Consider the following 16,106-nt stretch of genomic DNA (forward strand, 5'->3'; position numbering starts at 1 on the left):
AATTCATTTTTTCATGGATGTAGGGAACTTCATACAAGTGTATTTTTTAAATTGTGAAGATCTTGGGGTTTTTTTCTTCTTCTTTCTTAACTCCATAATCACTAAAGAACTGGTTCACTGCTATTAATTAACATCTTGTAGTACTTTATGGCTAAAACTCTGATTATTCTAACATGTCAGCTGGTGTTTCAGTCCCATTGGAACAAACCAGACTGGTGCAAGTGCAGGTTTGAGAACATTTACAGGAATTGCTCACATAGGGAGTAATTTGTAGAACTTACTAATTCATGTCTGAAATATCTCTTTCAGATGAATAATTTAAAGAAACAGATGGAAAATAAAACCAAATGCATTGAAGAGTTGCAGCAGAAGGTGTGTAGAGATTTTAAATGTCACAAATACATAAGCACATTATATTTTGGGTTGCCCTTTCAGCAGGTTTATGTCTGCTGTGATGTCTTTAGATACACCTATGTAATTTAAAAATTCTCCTTTCTTATCCTAACCCTGAGCAAATTAGAGAGTCATCTTAGGGATCACTTGATTTGTTAAATGAGCCTTAATTTGAAAAAAGCAATTACAAAAATAATATCTTTAATAAACTTCTACTCTTTTTCATTTAGTGCATAGTGTTATTTATGTACTTGCAATGAGTATCTCAGTTACCACGAGTAGAAAAGAATTCTGCACTGGCACAAACTGTAGTAACTTCACTGTAAAAATAAATAACTTGTCGTTTTGGTCATGAACATCTTCACACCTTCTGTCAGCAGCATCTTAGTTTTAATTCCCATTCTGCACCTCATTTGTTATTCCCTGCTGCTGCTCAGGAGGAGCCTTTCTTAAGGTCATGAAGAAACAGTAATTATCACAGAAATTAGCTGAACATTCATTTGTTTGAAGAATTGTTCTGGAACCTGAGCTGCACAACAGAGAGTTATTTGCCTGATGAAAGCTGGAATTTCTTGATGCAGTTAAACCATGACATAATTCTATTAACTTATTAAGGTACAATGCTTGTTTTGTTTAATTTCAACAGAATAAAGTGCTGAAAAAGAAAATTACTGCAGAAAGCAAGAAAAGCAATACTTATGAAGGGAAGGTAGGTTTAAATAACATCATGTAGAAGATGAGGTGAGTGTTTTTAACTCCCAGTGTAAGTAATGATAATACTTGTTAAATACATTCTGAACTGGTTTTTGGATCTGGGATACAGACTTTGCAGGAATGAGCTCATAGTTTTTAGAAGATGCTTCCATTTTTAATCATTGGGCACTGACTATTGGACATTTAAGAGATGGATTCACATTGCAATTAATGATATTTCCAATCTGTTCCTTTTTTTTTCTTTTGTTGATAGTGGACTGAACAGGGTTCAGCAACCTCATTGTAACAGAAAAGCATTTAAAAGAAAAAAAAATATATATAAATATATTACTCTTTTTAGGCTGTTCTTTAAATGTGTTCTGCAGTGGCAATCCCTCTGATGGGAATATTGTGTCCAGCTTTGGGTACTGCACTTGAAGAAAAGTGGAGTTTTTTGAGGATATTCATATGATAAACTTAAAAGGAAAAACTGTAATCAAAATGCACTGCTGGGAGGAAAATGTACCATAAAACCTGTGAAAATCTGATACAGATTTACAAGAGAGAAAAAACAAACATCTGTGTTTGTTTTTTCCTGAGGCATTCAAAGCATTTAGGGTGACTGCTTAGGGCAGTCTTCCCCATTGTGCTGTTGCCATTGTTCCTTTGAGTATTTTCTAACTCACTTCAGGCCAAAGTTCAACTCTTTATTAAAAAAAAAAACTGAACTTTTAAATAGGAAACACTTGAATCATATACCTGAAAAGTAACAGTGTTTGTGCTCAAAAATAAGAGGTAAGAAAAAATCATTAACATAGTAATTCCTAAACAAATAACAGCAGCAATTCTGCATTCTCCAAAGGTGAATAAATTGCAGTTAGAGATGGAAAATATGAACAAGCAACATAAGGAAGAAGTTGACATCTATAAAAAAGACATAGAAACAAGAAAAGTAAATGAAAATAAACTTTGTGAAGAGGTGAGAGGTGTTAATTTTTACTGCAATTTAATTTTTTTTAATTTAAAATGTTTTTATGAAGCTTTATTGGCCAGAGTCCTTGCTCATACTCCAGTCTTATTAACATAAATGGAACTTGTTGTGAATCCCTGTGAGCAAAGCTTTAGTACATTAGGTGCTTAGGTTGAAGTATTTTAATATGTCTTTGAAAATGAGAACTCCATTAAAAATTCTTTCTTTCAAGATATAGTTCATAGAAATTCCACCCTTGGTATCAGGTCAGCCCAGTTAAATTAGATTATAACTTCTCCCATATTAGTATTTTTTTGCCCACACATTTTTTGATGGCAATGCTAAGAAATGTTAGGGCAGAGTGCTTGAAATGGCCTTTTGGTTTGCAGTGAGCTTGCCTGCCACAGCTGTACCTTTGATCTTGCCCATTTTAACAATCTGCAGAAAATATCTGGGATTTGAAAGGGATCTTAAAAGCAAATGAAGCCCAAGTGGGACTGCAAACTTTGTACCCACAGGGGGAAGAAGAAATTAAGATTTAAAAAAAAAATATTGTTATGTTGATGAATGAAATGCAATTTATTACTGACAGGTAGAAAAGATGAGGTTGCTTTGTGATGAAACTGCAATGATACAGAGAGAAACTGATGCCAGATGTCAGCACAAGATAACTGAGATGGTGGCACTTATGGAAAAGCACAAGGTCAGAGATTTTCCTGCTTGCTGTGGTTTGCAATGGGTGATACCATGTCAATACCATGTTTATAACTTGTGACACCACGTTAATGACCTTTCAAAAGCAGAAACAGGCCTGAGTCTGGGAAAAGGAAGCTGAACACATGCTGCACTTTGCATCATCTAAAATCAAATTCATTTGAAGATTTTGAAAAGATTCCTATGGGCAGATAAATTCCAGTCTAAACTTCTGGGATTTTTAGATTCTTTTATCAATTCAGGCTTCCTTTGATACCATCTGAATGCAATATTTTTCAGTATCAGTTTGGCCTCTTTCTCAAAGGTTACCTAGTGACTGTCAGCAGTTTAGCCTGACACATTTTAGTTTACCTTTCTATTCCTCATTTTGCAATATCTTTAGCAGATACATTAATGAAGATGGCACAGCTGGCTCTTAGTGCTGAGCACATATTGCTGCACAGAAATAAAACTCTGCCAGTCCACAAAATAATAGCTCAATTGAGTATTTCCTGTTTTACAGTTTCTGCAGAAACATCAATGCATCTTTTCTTTATGAATCTTAAGAGCCTGGTTTGAAAAAATGATGTTTTAAGACTGGATAACTCTATAATTGTAACATTTAGTCACATGTTTTGAGCTTGTTGTTGTTGGTTTGGTTTTTTTACCACAGAATGAATATGATAAAATGGTTGAAGAAAAAGATGCAGAGTTAAAAGTATATAAAATGAAACAGCAAAAGCAGTTCTCATCAGAAAGAGCACTGGTAAGGAGCACTTTGCAATGGTCAATAATTCATTGAAGGGGCTGATGTCCCTGTGTAGGGGTTTTATACTGGCTAAGTGCAGGCACACACAAAAAAACATTCACTCATTTTTCTCTGCTGTAGTTGAGCAGAGGAGGGGAAAGAAAAATTCAAGGACTGAGTTGAGATAAAGATTAGGAGAAAAACACTTTGAGGGTAAAGCTGGTTCAAACTTTAATAGTATAAAAAAAACATTATTAATAGAATTAAAAGTGAGTGATGAGAATTAAAATAAACCTTTAAAACACCTTTTTCCCAATCCCTCCCTCTTGCCCATCCACAGCACAGAGAGACAAAAGATGTGATCTTCAGTCAGTTTGTGACTTCTAAAATCTTTTTTCAGTTTGCTTAGAGAGTTTCTTTTCCTGCTGTGCTCTGGGGTCTTTCCCACCAGAGACATTCTCTGGGAACTCTTCCAGTGTGCTTTTAATTTTTACCAGTAGCAGTCCCACCCAACCCGCTGCAACAGATCTTATTCTGGGCACTAAAAACTCCAAATGTTTCTAAAAATAAATTGGGGTAGCAGTGTGTTTGTGTCTGCTCCTCCAGATAGTGTGTCATGTTCTGACTCCCCACTTTGAATAGGAAACTTTTGTTTTAAATATTTAGATTGTGCCCTCTCACCCCTGTTCTCCCAAGGGTTTTAAGGTATTACCTTGAACACTTCTGATCAAATACCTGTTTCTGACAGTGCTTCAGTCTTTTTTAAACAAGCTAAAGCAAAGCTTCAAGTATAGGGCTGAAAAGCAAATAGAATTATCTTGTGTATCTAATGAGTGTCCCTGTTAATTACTGTCTCACCTGGGACTGTTTTCCTTTTTCTGGGCTGTGCAGAGTTAACCCTGTCCTTTATTTAATGGTTTGTAGGAAAATGAGCTGTCATGTTTGAAAAAGGAACTGTCCTCCCTTAAGGAACAACTGAAAGCAGAAATGGAAGAAAAGGTGGAATTTTTTATTCCCTGAGCAGTGGGGGTGAGAGGTGTGGCCTGGGCTTGTGCTGTGGGAGAAGTTGGATCAGAAATGAAACTGAACAGAAAAACAGTGACTTTGGAATGCTGGGGTTGTGCCAAATCTGGTCATAGATTTGTGTGAACTTTTAACAGTCTGTGATTATAGATTATATATAAATAAACAAACAACAAAACAAAACTCTCCTTTATTTTAGTTAATTTTAACTAGCTAAAGCAAAAAAGTTCCCTAAACTGTAGGGTTTTTTAGTGACTTTTGAATGCTGAGGTTGTACCAAACCTGGTCATATTTTTATATGAACTTTGTAACAGTCTGTGATTATAGACTGTGCTCTGTAATGGCAGCAAGAAGGTTTTTAACAACTGAATTCAAATAAATATTTTCTTGCTGTCGCATAACTCTTTTGTAGGAGAATCTTGTAAAAGAGTACTCTGGCGCTATGATTGCTGAAAGTGAAAAGAAGCACAAGGTAACTTTAACTTTTTAATTGCTTTTAGAATTTTGTAGTATTTATATGTGTACAATCAATTGCAGTGCCATGATAATTTATTTGCATTCAGCAAAAGACACTGGAATGCTTTTGACTTCAAACTTTTTAGATTATAGAAAATACAAACTTATGTTCCTGACTTCTAAACCTTGTTTAGATCTATACAGTGAATCTATTCATGTAAAAAATAGAAACTCTCCAAATTTTATTCCTGAAATAAAAAAGATAAAAATAAAAAATATGTTCTTCCGAACAGGAAGCCCCTTGGGCAGTCCAACATTGATATTTTATAACTCCTAACAGTGAATTTTTCTTGTTGCATTTTTCTGCCTGTATTTCTTACTTCTCTGTAGATGATTTTTTTCCCCCCTGGGATAAGAAGGGATTTTAAAGGGTCACACCATTCCATGGAGATATTAGACAGCAGTGTCTGGAAGGGCTCCCAGTGTGTAATTTTTCTTGCTCAGTTGTTGATTTTTTAATGTCCCTAGAATTGTTTTACTTAGTCTTAAAAGTGTCCATTTGTAAAGGCACTTTTCCTCTATGGAAGAGAAAAAAGCTGATCTAGCTGTAAAAATGATCAAAGTATCAAAGTAGCCCTGACTGCAGAACTCACCCTTCTTCCCTGCCAGGAGTTCACTTGTGGTTTTCACATTGGAACAATGGAATCCAGCACCATTTTGATGTTATCTGTCTAAAAAAGGACTGCACTGGACCATTCAATGCTTCTCTGTTTAACTTCTAATGAAAAAACTATTTTAAGTAACACCAATCTTGATGTAGCTATCACTCTTTCTCTGGAAGCCTTTTCCTGCAGTTTTGTTTGTTCCTATTTTCTTTGATGTTTGATAGAGTCCAACGTAGTGGCTACAGTTCAGAATAACCTGAATTTCTGCAGATAAGCACAGAGAACTTAAATACAATGTGCCATGAAACTCAGCTCTTCCATAGCTTCCCCTTCATTCTCCTCATTTGGCAACAAAAATAGTATAAAAAATGATATTTCCACCCCTCCCCACTTTGTTTGGGTATTTGCTCCACGTTTGGATGGAAAGATCAGAGTTCCACCATTTCTGTCAGGTGAATTCTTGGACATTTACACTGTAAACTGAGTCCTGAGTTTGGCTTTAGATTCCATACTTACCCCATAAAATATAATCTAAAAAGAGAAACATTTTCTTTCCCAGACATGTGTTATAAAGACTCCTCCAGTGGATAAAATGCAGAGTGGAAGAAGCACAAACCTGCCTGCAGAGCAGAGCAGCAGGAAAAAGCAGAAAGTGCTTGTGCAGCTGGACACTGAGTCAGACAGCTCTGAGCACACTGACCTCCTGGTAAGAGCCAGAGAACAAATCGTGTGCTGAGCAGCTCTTTGTGCTCATTGCTGGGGCTGAGAATGGAAATAAAGAGTTTGGGCTTCCACATTCCAGCCAATATTTATGTGTATATTTTTAATTTATTGGTTCTTCCTGGAACCGTAGTTGTATGTACATAATTAACATCCTTTTTATTCAACCGTTTTGCGTCATAATGACATCTTTTCTTTTTCATAATTTAATATCCTTAGGCGGAAAGAAAAAGTACTTTTAATATAGTGTGACTAAGTAACTTTTAATTTAACTTTCAACTTTTAATTAATTAGAGCATAGTCTCGGAAGAAGAAATGTTTAAAAATTTGTACAAAGATTATCCACAAGCATCACAATTACATTCCACAGCACCAAAAAAGATATGTTAGCCTTTCCTAAGATTAAACCAAACAGCTAATCAGATTGTTTACAGAAAGTAAAGGATGGCTTTATTTTCCTTCCCAGAGCCCAGCTCCATGCAGTGTGAAATCTCCAGGCTCTGCTCTGAAATTCAAAACCATGAGGAGAATGCGCCAGGCGGGCTGGACTGTGCTCTCCAAAATGGACAGGAAAAGGAAAATTAAAGATGCTGTAAACTCTTTGCTTAAAATACAGAAATGCCCAGTGCCCTGGCATTGCTTGCAGGTTGTTTTTCTCTCAGAGTTAGTGCTTTGTTGCATTTTTCTGTCATACTCAGTGTTAATACTATGTTCATTCCTTTACACATATAAACTTTATAGATCCATAACTGCAACCCCTGCAGAGCATCTTCCACCTTTCCTCCCTTGTGCTGCAAAATGTTGGGACACAAATTAGCCAATTTTAAATTTGGAAATCAATAGAACAACATAGAAAGTTGTTTCAAAGCTGTTTCTGGCATTAGAAATTCTGCTTTTAAAGAACTTCTGTTCTTTTAAATTTACTCTGTTTTTCTTAACACATAAATACTTAGTGGCAGAAATGTAGCTGTTAAATGTATGTACTTTTACCTGAAGTCTTTTTGCTTTTTCCTGCACCTGTCTTTTTAGACTGTTTGCTTTTCAGTATGTTAAAATGGTTTTGAAACTTCTAAAATTTCAGTAGAATTACTTGTATTTAAAAAGATTTCAGCTTCACAAGGAGTAAAATATACACGTTATAAGATTGTGAAAACAATGTTAAGATGCCAATAAATTGCTTATCTGAAATATAAAGTGTGGGACTATTTGTTGTTGCTTTAAATATTTGAACACAGACAGAAATCACCCACCAGCCTTCCTAGGGACCAGCAGAAGTGCAAGGATAGATTAGAACATCTATTTCTGTATTAATCCTTGATTAATCTTGGTTTCACAACAATGACAAACCCTACTTCAGAGCCTAGACATAACAGGAAAACTACAAGTACATCTTAAAATATACTGAAAGATCAAAAATCCCAAATGCAGCTGAAGTGGGAAGCAAAACATATTTGTTTTATTCTGTTTGTGTAGTCTTAGGGATAGGCCAGTAGTTTGGGTTCCCTATGTTGAGCTGTTGAACAGTGATGTAAATGAGATTTGTTATTGTTAGTAGCTAACAAATATTGTGCAAAGACCTGGAAGAATATGCTGTGCTTTCCCCATGAGCACCTGAAAGGGAAAAATTGAAGTTTGTACTGACCACTTCTAGACTCAAACAGTAACTAATCAATTAGAGCCTTGGTAATTTTAGGGACATGAATCCATGGTATATCACATAATTCTCCTGATCCTGTGAGTGTGTCCTGTGAGGTGCTGTGTCAATCACCTGAAAAAGGACAAAAATATTGCCAGCAACACTGCAGAAAGCTTGCAGGAAATGCAAACAGCAGGGGAGGGTGTAAAATCACATCTGCCCATGTCTGTGCGTGATTTCATTAATGGATGAGGGTGCCCTGCTTGTGGCCATGGCAGCAGTGCACGGCTCCATCTCTCCTGTCTCTCTCTCTGGCCTCAGGCCCAGTTCCCTGGAGCACCCATGGGGGAGAATCCAGGGAGTGAGAGAGACAAAGAGCCCAAACTCCTGGGCTCGGGCACAGACAGGTCTATGGGGAAGGAAAAGCTATGCAAGGAAGCAAAGCCAGGAATTCATTCCCTGCTTCCCACAGGCATGTGGGTGTTCATCCGTGCCCAGGTGAGCAGGGCTCCAGCCCAGGCAATGGTGACCTGGGGGCACAAATGCCATCACTGCCAGCATCCCCCCCTTATTACTGCGGCTGAGTGGGCGCAGCTGGTGAGAGAGAGAGATGAATCTTGTTTCTTGAATCAGAAGGCTTGATTTATTAATATATGATATAAAATACATTATTACTATACTAATAGAATATAGAGAGAGGTTTGCAGAGCAGCTAGGCTAGCTAGGAAGAGATAGAAAAGAAATCCACAACAAAGCTGTGGCCAAGGACTCAGTCCCCTGGCTTGCACTGGTGATTGGCCCTTAATTATAAACATAAAACATGAACCAATCACCAATCAAAGTAGGTGCCCCTGTTGCATTCCCCAGCAGCCGATAATAATTGTTTACCTTGTCTTCGGAGGCCTCTGGCCTCCCGAAGACACAGAAATCCGAAAGAAAGGATTTCTGTCGAGAAATGTCTGCGACATCTCACCTTTCTAAATTGTATAAAAATAAAAGAAAAATGCTGATGTGGAATGAACAGGAAATTCCTTCACCTATAAAATATAGAAGACTAATAAATCACTAAAACAATCCTACAATATAAGAAAATTGCAAAAAACAATGTAAAGAGAATTTGAGTCCATGCAGCTGAGTTTCAGGAACAGTCCATCAGCTGAAGTTGTTTCTTTTGGACATCTGAGAGTCCTTTTTGTCCTGAAATCAGCATAACACAATTCTAAACAATTTAAAACAATTTGAACAATTTGAACAACTTTGGAATGTCCTTTCTGGCCCTTCAATGCTTCAGAGCTGCTGCCTGCTATTTTCAATCTTTTTAATTTAATTTTTAATTTTTTTTTTTTTTTTTTGATTGAAAGCAAAAGAGCAGCAGCCGGGCAGAGCAGTGCCAGAGAAAAAAAGGCCCTGGGGGCCCTGGCCCATGCTGGACCAGGAACCCCAAAACTGGCTCACAAAAGGGGGACCCGGACTGGTAGGACAAACCAGAATCCCCAAAAACATAAGGAGGCCTAGTGATGGCCCTGGCCCAGGAATTTCCTGAGCCCAACGGCCCAGGCCAAACCCATAAGGAAGGCTCTGCATTCCCGCAGGCCTGAACCCTGCTGCCAGCACAATGGCAGCACGGGTAGTGAGACGCTTCCTTTCCCCTAAACCACTGAGGCATGCCAGCAGCAGGGAAATAGAAGCCTTCCCCAGCAATCCCATCTGGGGTCTGGAGATGTTTGTTTCCCACAGGAAACCAGCTATGGTCTCCTCCAGCTGTGCCCTCTCCCTCTGCAATGCATCGGGTTTGTCTCTCATCCGCCCCGTGGCATCATCCCCATCCCCTCCGGGCTGGGGATCAAAGGCAGAACTCTCTGGATGCACCTGCCCCCCCATGCCACTAGGACACAAGAGAGGCGGCGGCCTCCATGGGACAATCCCCGAAAAACCACCCCCCAAACCGCCGAGAATGCTGATCTTAAAAAAAGGCAGCTGGACTGCTGCAACAGTCAGCTGGCAGGCAGCCCCCGCTCCACGGAAGGAGAGACCCCCCTCCAGGGTGGCTGCTGGGGCACCCGGCCCGGGACGGCCCGAACTCGAACAAGCCGCCTCTTCCAGGGCAGTCTCTGACGCCAACCCAGAGGGCAGAGCCGCTGGGACGTCCGGTGGAAGCAGCGGGGGGGAAGCCGGAACTGGGGAGGGAACCACGCTGAGCGTGGGATCCGCCGCGAGCTGCTCCGAAGGTCCTGCAGGTTCAGCGGTGTTTTCTGCCGCTGACTCCGGGGTCCGCTGCGGAGGCGCAGCCGCAGTCTCCGTTGCAGCACAAAAAGGCAGCAGTGGAGCCAGGAGGAGCGGCGGAGCGTCGCTGTTGCTTAGCAACAGGTCAATCGCCGGAAGTGCTGTCTCTTCTGCCTTCTCCGACACAGGCTCTTGCAGGGGCGGGGAGGCCGGTGAAACCGCGGGCGGGACCTCCTGGAGAGGCGGAGACGGGATCTCCTGGAGTGAGGGCTCTGGCAGGGGCGTGGAGGAAACCTCAGAGACCGGTGCCGCCCCCATGTGTGAAGGCGGAGTCTGAGAGGCCGGCACTGGCTTGAGCGGCCGCTCCCATCCCCCCGGAGAGAGAGAAGCGGGGGGAGGAGAAGACTCCATCTGAGCATGCTCCGGAGAAAGAGTAAAAAAAACTTCTTCGCGCCGCGAAGTTTCGCCCCCCCCCGCCGTGAAGCAGGGGGGAAAAAGTCCAAAGTCATCACCCACGGGGTCTTCTGCCAAGGGTGGTGGAAACGGAGCTTGGCCATAACAGTTAGAGATCCATTGAAAACAAGCTGCTGTGCGTTTCAGGACAGGGAAAAGCTTTATAAATGCTGGGTAGATAGAAGGCAACACGCGTCCCTCAATGTAGACGCGCTGGATAATGGAGTCCATGCACTCCCAGACAAAAACATCTAAAGCATATAAGACATCAACAAAGAACCCAAAAAGCTTTGCCCATCGAAAGAATTCATAGATATCTGTTTCTGACAAAAGGAAACCGTCTTCCCTGCACCAATGTTTCCAGAGGGCTATGACTTTCTCCTCTGAAGGGGAGAATTGAATCTCTTCTGGCAAGGCATGTGTCTGCCATACGAAAAACCACAAGCTACGAAGCGCTGGTTCATCAGGGATAGAAAAGTGAACAGTACCTTTTGAAAGAGTCCAGCTTGCTCTGGCCAGCTCCACAGGTCTGCTGCTCTTTTCCATCATCTTTCCTGATGGTTTTCCAGAAAAAGGTTCTCTTTGTGGTCAGCCTTGGCTGTGAACTCTGTCCAAATCTTCAGTTCTTCAGCTCCTGGCCTGAATCCACTTCTGTGGTCATTTCAAAGCAACCATCAAATGCTACACATACAGGATTTTACCCAGTGCAGCAATTTTGCTCCTCTGGTCTTATTAAATTAATTTCTGCTCTCACACGTCGGGTCACCAGATATTACCGCACCTGAGCGGGCGCAGCTGGTGAGAGAGAGATGGTGAATCTTGTTTCTTGAATCAGAAGGCTTGATTTATTAATATATGATATAAAATACATTATTACTATACTAATAGAATATAGAGAGAGGTTTGCAGAGCAGCTAGGCTAGCTAGGAAGAGATAGAAAAGAAATCCACAACAAAGCTGTGGCCAAGGACTCAGTCCCCTGGCTTGCACTGGTGATTGGCCCTTAATTATAAACATAAAACATGAACCAATCACCAATCAAAATAGGTGCCCCTGTTGCATTCCCCAGCAGCTGATAATAATTGTTTACCTTGTCTTCGGAGGCCTCTGGCCTCCCGAAGACATAGAAATCCAAAAGAAAGGATTTCTGTGGAGAAATGTCTGCGACACCCCCTTTCTGCTCCTTCCCCCTCTTTCCAGACTGATCCTTCTTCCACACACTCTGGGAATGCCCTGGGCTCGAGTCAGGGTCCCTGTCCCGGCTGTGTCTCTGCCCCTTTCTGCTGCTCCCCCAGCCCTTCACTGCCAGGGCAGGATGAGGAACAGGAAAGGCCTCGGCTCTGGGCAGGAACAAAAACCTCCTGGAACCTTCCGTTTGTTTCCAGGCCAAACCCAAGCCCTGCCCCAGAGAAGCCCCTGGGAAGGAAGTTCAATCTCCCCAGCCCAAAGCAGTGTCCAGAGCCCATCCCAGCCCCAGGCACTGCCTTCCCCGGAGCATCTCCTCTAGGGCAGGGATGGCCCAGCGAGCACCAGGCCGGTGGCGATTGCAGCTCAGGGGAAAACAGGCGGGAGGGGATCCGTGCTGGGAGTTCCAGTGGTGCTTTATGGGCCAGCACACCCAAGGGCTCCAGGCACAGAGAACCAAGAACAAAGCAGGGTCCAGGGTTTTTTATGGGACAAAGGAGGTGGAGCTTTGGTGCTGCCATGGTATTTTCTGAAAAATCCCTTTGCCAGGAGTTTTCTCCTGAGAAGCTGAGAAGCCTCAGAGGAAAAGAAAAACAATAATTATCTGCTGCTGTGGAATGCAACAGGTGCATCTTTGATTGGTCCATGTTGGTTGTTTCTAATTAATGGCCAATCACAGTCAGCTGGCTCGGACTCTCTGAGAGTCACAAGCTTTTGTTATTCTTTTCTATTCCTTGCTGGCCTTCTGATGAAATCCTCTCTTCTATTCTTTGAGTATAGTTTTAAAAAATCATTTTCTTTTAATATATTATAAAACAATAAATCAGCCTTCTGAAACATGGAGTCAAGATTCTCATCTTCTCCCTTGTCCTGGGGCCCCTGCAAACACCATCACCCTTCAGGTCTGAGCCCAATGGGCAGAGGGAACAAAGGTGGTGCAAAGGCAGGACAAAAGGGCAACAACCAACTGGGATTCAGGGGAGGATCTGCAGGGAACGGGAATCAATGGGAAAGCGGGAGTGGGGAGCATTCTGGAACTGGGGAGGAGAACAAGGATGATGTAACTTGGGTCACCAACATATAATGGACATGATGCCAGCAGGACACACACCAGGGGACAATGTCACCACACCTGTGGGGACACTGCCACCAGGGCGCCTCCAGTGACACCAGCATGGCCCTGCATGGCCCCTGTGGGTGACACTGACCCTTGCCCTGTCCCCAGGGGCGATTGGGGTCTCCTGAGCGCAGTGGCCCTGGGACACCCTGGTGGCTGTCACTCACTACTGGGCCACTTGTCACCAGCTGAACAAGCTCCCATCCTGCCCTGCTGGGGGGTGACATTCGGCTGGGACACCACAATGGTGGCAGGGGGAACGTGGTGGCAGGAACTGGATCAGGCAGTGCCATGGCTGAGATGAAGGTGCTTGTGGCACTGTGGTGGCACAGGTGGTGGCACTGATGCTGTCCCAGTTCATGTCCCCATTCATGTTCATGTCCTCCCATGTCACCATCCATGGTTGTGTTCCCCCATGTCCCTGTCCATGGCCATTTCCAACCCAGGTCCCCACCAAAGGCTGTGTCCCCACACGTGCCCATCCAAGCACATTCAATGTCTTGATTTTTACCCCAATTTCAGGGCTTTCAAAGGGATGAACAGAAACCTTTGTGTTTGAAGGCCAAAACAAAAGGATTTATGTGTCCCTGCCAGCAGAGCATCCACGAGCTTGGGTGGGTGAGAAGAACCTTTTTTGCAGGGGTTTCTACCCCACTGTCTCCAAAATCATGGGTTTTGCCCCGGTCCGGCCCGATTTGGTTGTGGAAGATGCCCGTGGGGCAGAGGGAATTAAAATGATGGATTTATGTTGGAGAAGACCTCCAAGGCCATCCAGTGTTACTTGATGCCATCAAAAGATGCAAGAAGTGAAATTCTTCTGGGGTCAGAAGTCGACAAATCTGCTCAATGCCACTATAGGGCACAAAACAACACGAGCGCACACACCGCTGTTGTCAAGGTGGAAAAAGGGAAGTTTATTTTCTGACTCCAACATTTATAGTTTTCCAAAAGTGACAGTGGATTGGAGGGTGAAAGTGCCACCTCTCCAATGACACTGGACAAACCAACAGCCTATCAAATTTCTCTTCCTCCATAAAAGAATGCAAAACAATAAGTTATTTACAGGAAGTGTGTGAGAAAGTTTGCTACAAGAATGTAAACATCAGAAGCCTTAGAAAATCTTAAAAAATCAGGGTGACAGCTCTCCTCAGTGGATTTCTGATGCTGGTCTGTGGATGTGTCCAGGTGCTCATGAGGAGCCAGGAGCCATCCAGGTCTCTTCCTAACACAGATCACTGGCACCAGAGGTCACCAGGGCTCTGCCCACTGGGGTCACTGGGGATCATCCAGTGCTGATCTTCCAATGAGGGATGGAGCTGTGGAGCTGAAGCAGCACATAAAGCTCTTCCTGCCCTGGGGGCACTCCCACAGCTTCCCTCAGTGCTGACTGCATTGGTGCTGGGTCAAGGCTGACCTCTGGGAGAAGCTCTTCCCACACTGGGGACACTCGTAGGGCCTCTCCCTGCTGTGGATGCGCTGGTGGGCAGTCAGGTGGGAGCTCGTCCTGAAGCTCTTCCCACACTCCCCACACTTGTAGGGCCGTTCCCCTGTGTGGCTCCTCTGGTGGGCAGTCACTTCATAGCTGGTCTTGAAGCTCTTCCCACACTGGGCACACTCGTAGGGCCTCTCCCTGCTGTGGATGCGCTGGTGGGTGACAAGGTTGCAATTGTGCCTGAAGCCCTTCCCACAGTCGGGGTAGCAGAAGGGCCTCTCCTCGGTGTGAGGGCACTGGTGCAGGAGGAGGCTGGAGCTGCTCTGAAAGCTCTTGCTGCATTTGTCACACTCGTAGGGTCGTTCCCCCGTGTGGCTCCTCTGGTGGACAATCAGGTTGGCACACTCACAGAAGCTCTTCCCACACTGCCCACACTCGTAGGGCCGTTCCCCAGTGTGGATTCTATAATGGTAGGTCAGGTGGCATCTCTTGCTGAAGCTCTTCCCACATTCTGAGCACTTGTGGGGCTTCTCCCCATGGTGAAGCTGCTCAGTGACCCCCAGCTCCAAGCTCCGGCCGCCCCCCTGGCACAGGGTGGGTCTTTCCTCCTCGGATCCCCGTGATCCACGTTTGCAGACCCTCCTTGTGTGGGATCTCTGGGGCTTTTCCTCCCTACTGGATTCCTGTCCTGTGGAGCCGCTCAAAACGGCCTCTGCCAAGAGGTTCTGCCATGGGGATTTGTCCTCCCTGCTCTCCATCCTCAGCTCCTTCCCTGGGGGAGGAAGGACAAGGAGAGGATGGGATTTGCCTCTGTGCCAGAGGGAAGGCAAGGAGATCCCCCCCAGTGCATCCCTGGCTGAACAGCATCAGCAGTGGGGCTGTCCTGCAGCCGGGGCCGTGCTGGGCTGGGAGATGGAGCAGGAGAGAGGGAAAAAGGGGCACTGACTTCCTCCTCACCTGCCTGGGGGTCCTGGGGCATCTTCCTCCTCCTCGCAGCCTCCTCCTCCACCTGGCCAAGGTTTGGGAATGGGAAATCCTAGTTTGGGGGGTAAACAAGTGCTGAGCGTGTTGGGTTTGATGGTCCCGGTGCCCAAGGGCAGCTGGAGAAGCCAGCGCCCCTTTCAGGCTCGGGGGGCCCGGACCCCGCTCATCCCCAGCCTCCCGCACCCCTCCCGGCTGCCGGGGGTCCCTCTGCACCGTGATCGCCCCGCTCCGGGGCTCCCGCGTTCCCCCCGGCTCTCCCGGGGATCCCCAGAGCCGGGATCGCCTCCTCCCTGCCGGTACCGGGCCAGCGCCCCGTGGGATCCCCCGAGATCCCTGCAGGGCCATTTCCGGCTCGGCTTTGGGCTCCTGCACGATCCAAACATCCCCGCCCCGCCAAAAAACCCTCCCGGAGACCCCCCCGCCATGGGCTTGGGGCGACTCCCCCTCCCCACTCACCTGCGGGCTCCGGAGGGGCGGAACCGGGGCAGCCGCGGCCCGAGCGGGGGAACAGCATGGAGTTGGTGCTGCGGCTGCTCCTCCGCTGCTCCTCTTCCTCTGCTTCCCGCTCCTCTCTTTCCCTTTCCCTTTCCTTTTCCTCCTCCTCTGTCCCTCCTCTCCCTCCCGCTCCTGCTCCGCTCCCAGCCCGGCCCGGGCAGTGCCAGCACCCAAAAGCAGCCGCGCTCTGCCCTGGGGGAGGTTCCAAAGCGGCCCCGAC

The 16,106-nt window shown here is 44.8% G+C and overlaps 1 pseudogene; it reads right to left on the reverse strand.

Moving 5' to 3' along the window:
- The window catches only part of LOC132085905 (zinc finger protein 850-like), a 534,273-nt pseudogene that overhangs the window by 458,255 nt on the left and 59,912 nt on the right, over positions 1-16,106 (reverse strand).

This window comes from Ammospiza nelsoni, chromosome 33 (assembly GCF_027579445.1).
Source record: "Ammospiza nelsoni isolate bAmmNel1 chromosome 33, bAmmNel1.pri, whole genome shotgun sequence".
Lineage (NCBI taxonomy): Eukaryota > Metazoa > Chordata > Aves > Passeriformes > Passerellidae > Ammospiza > Ammospiza nelsoni.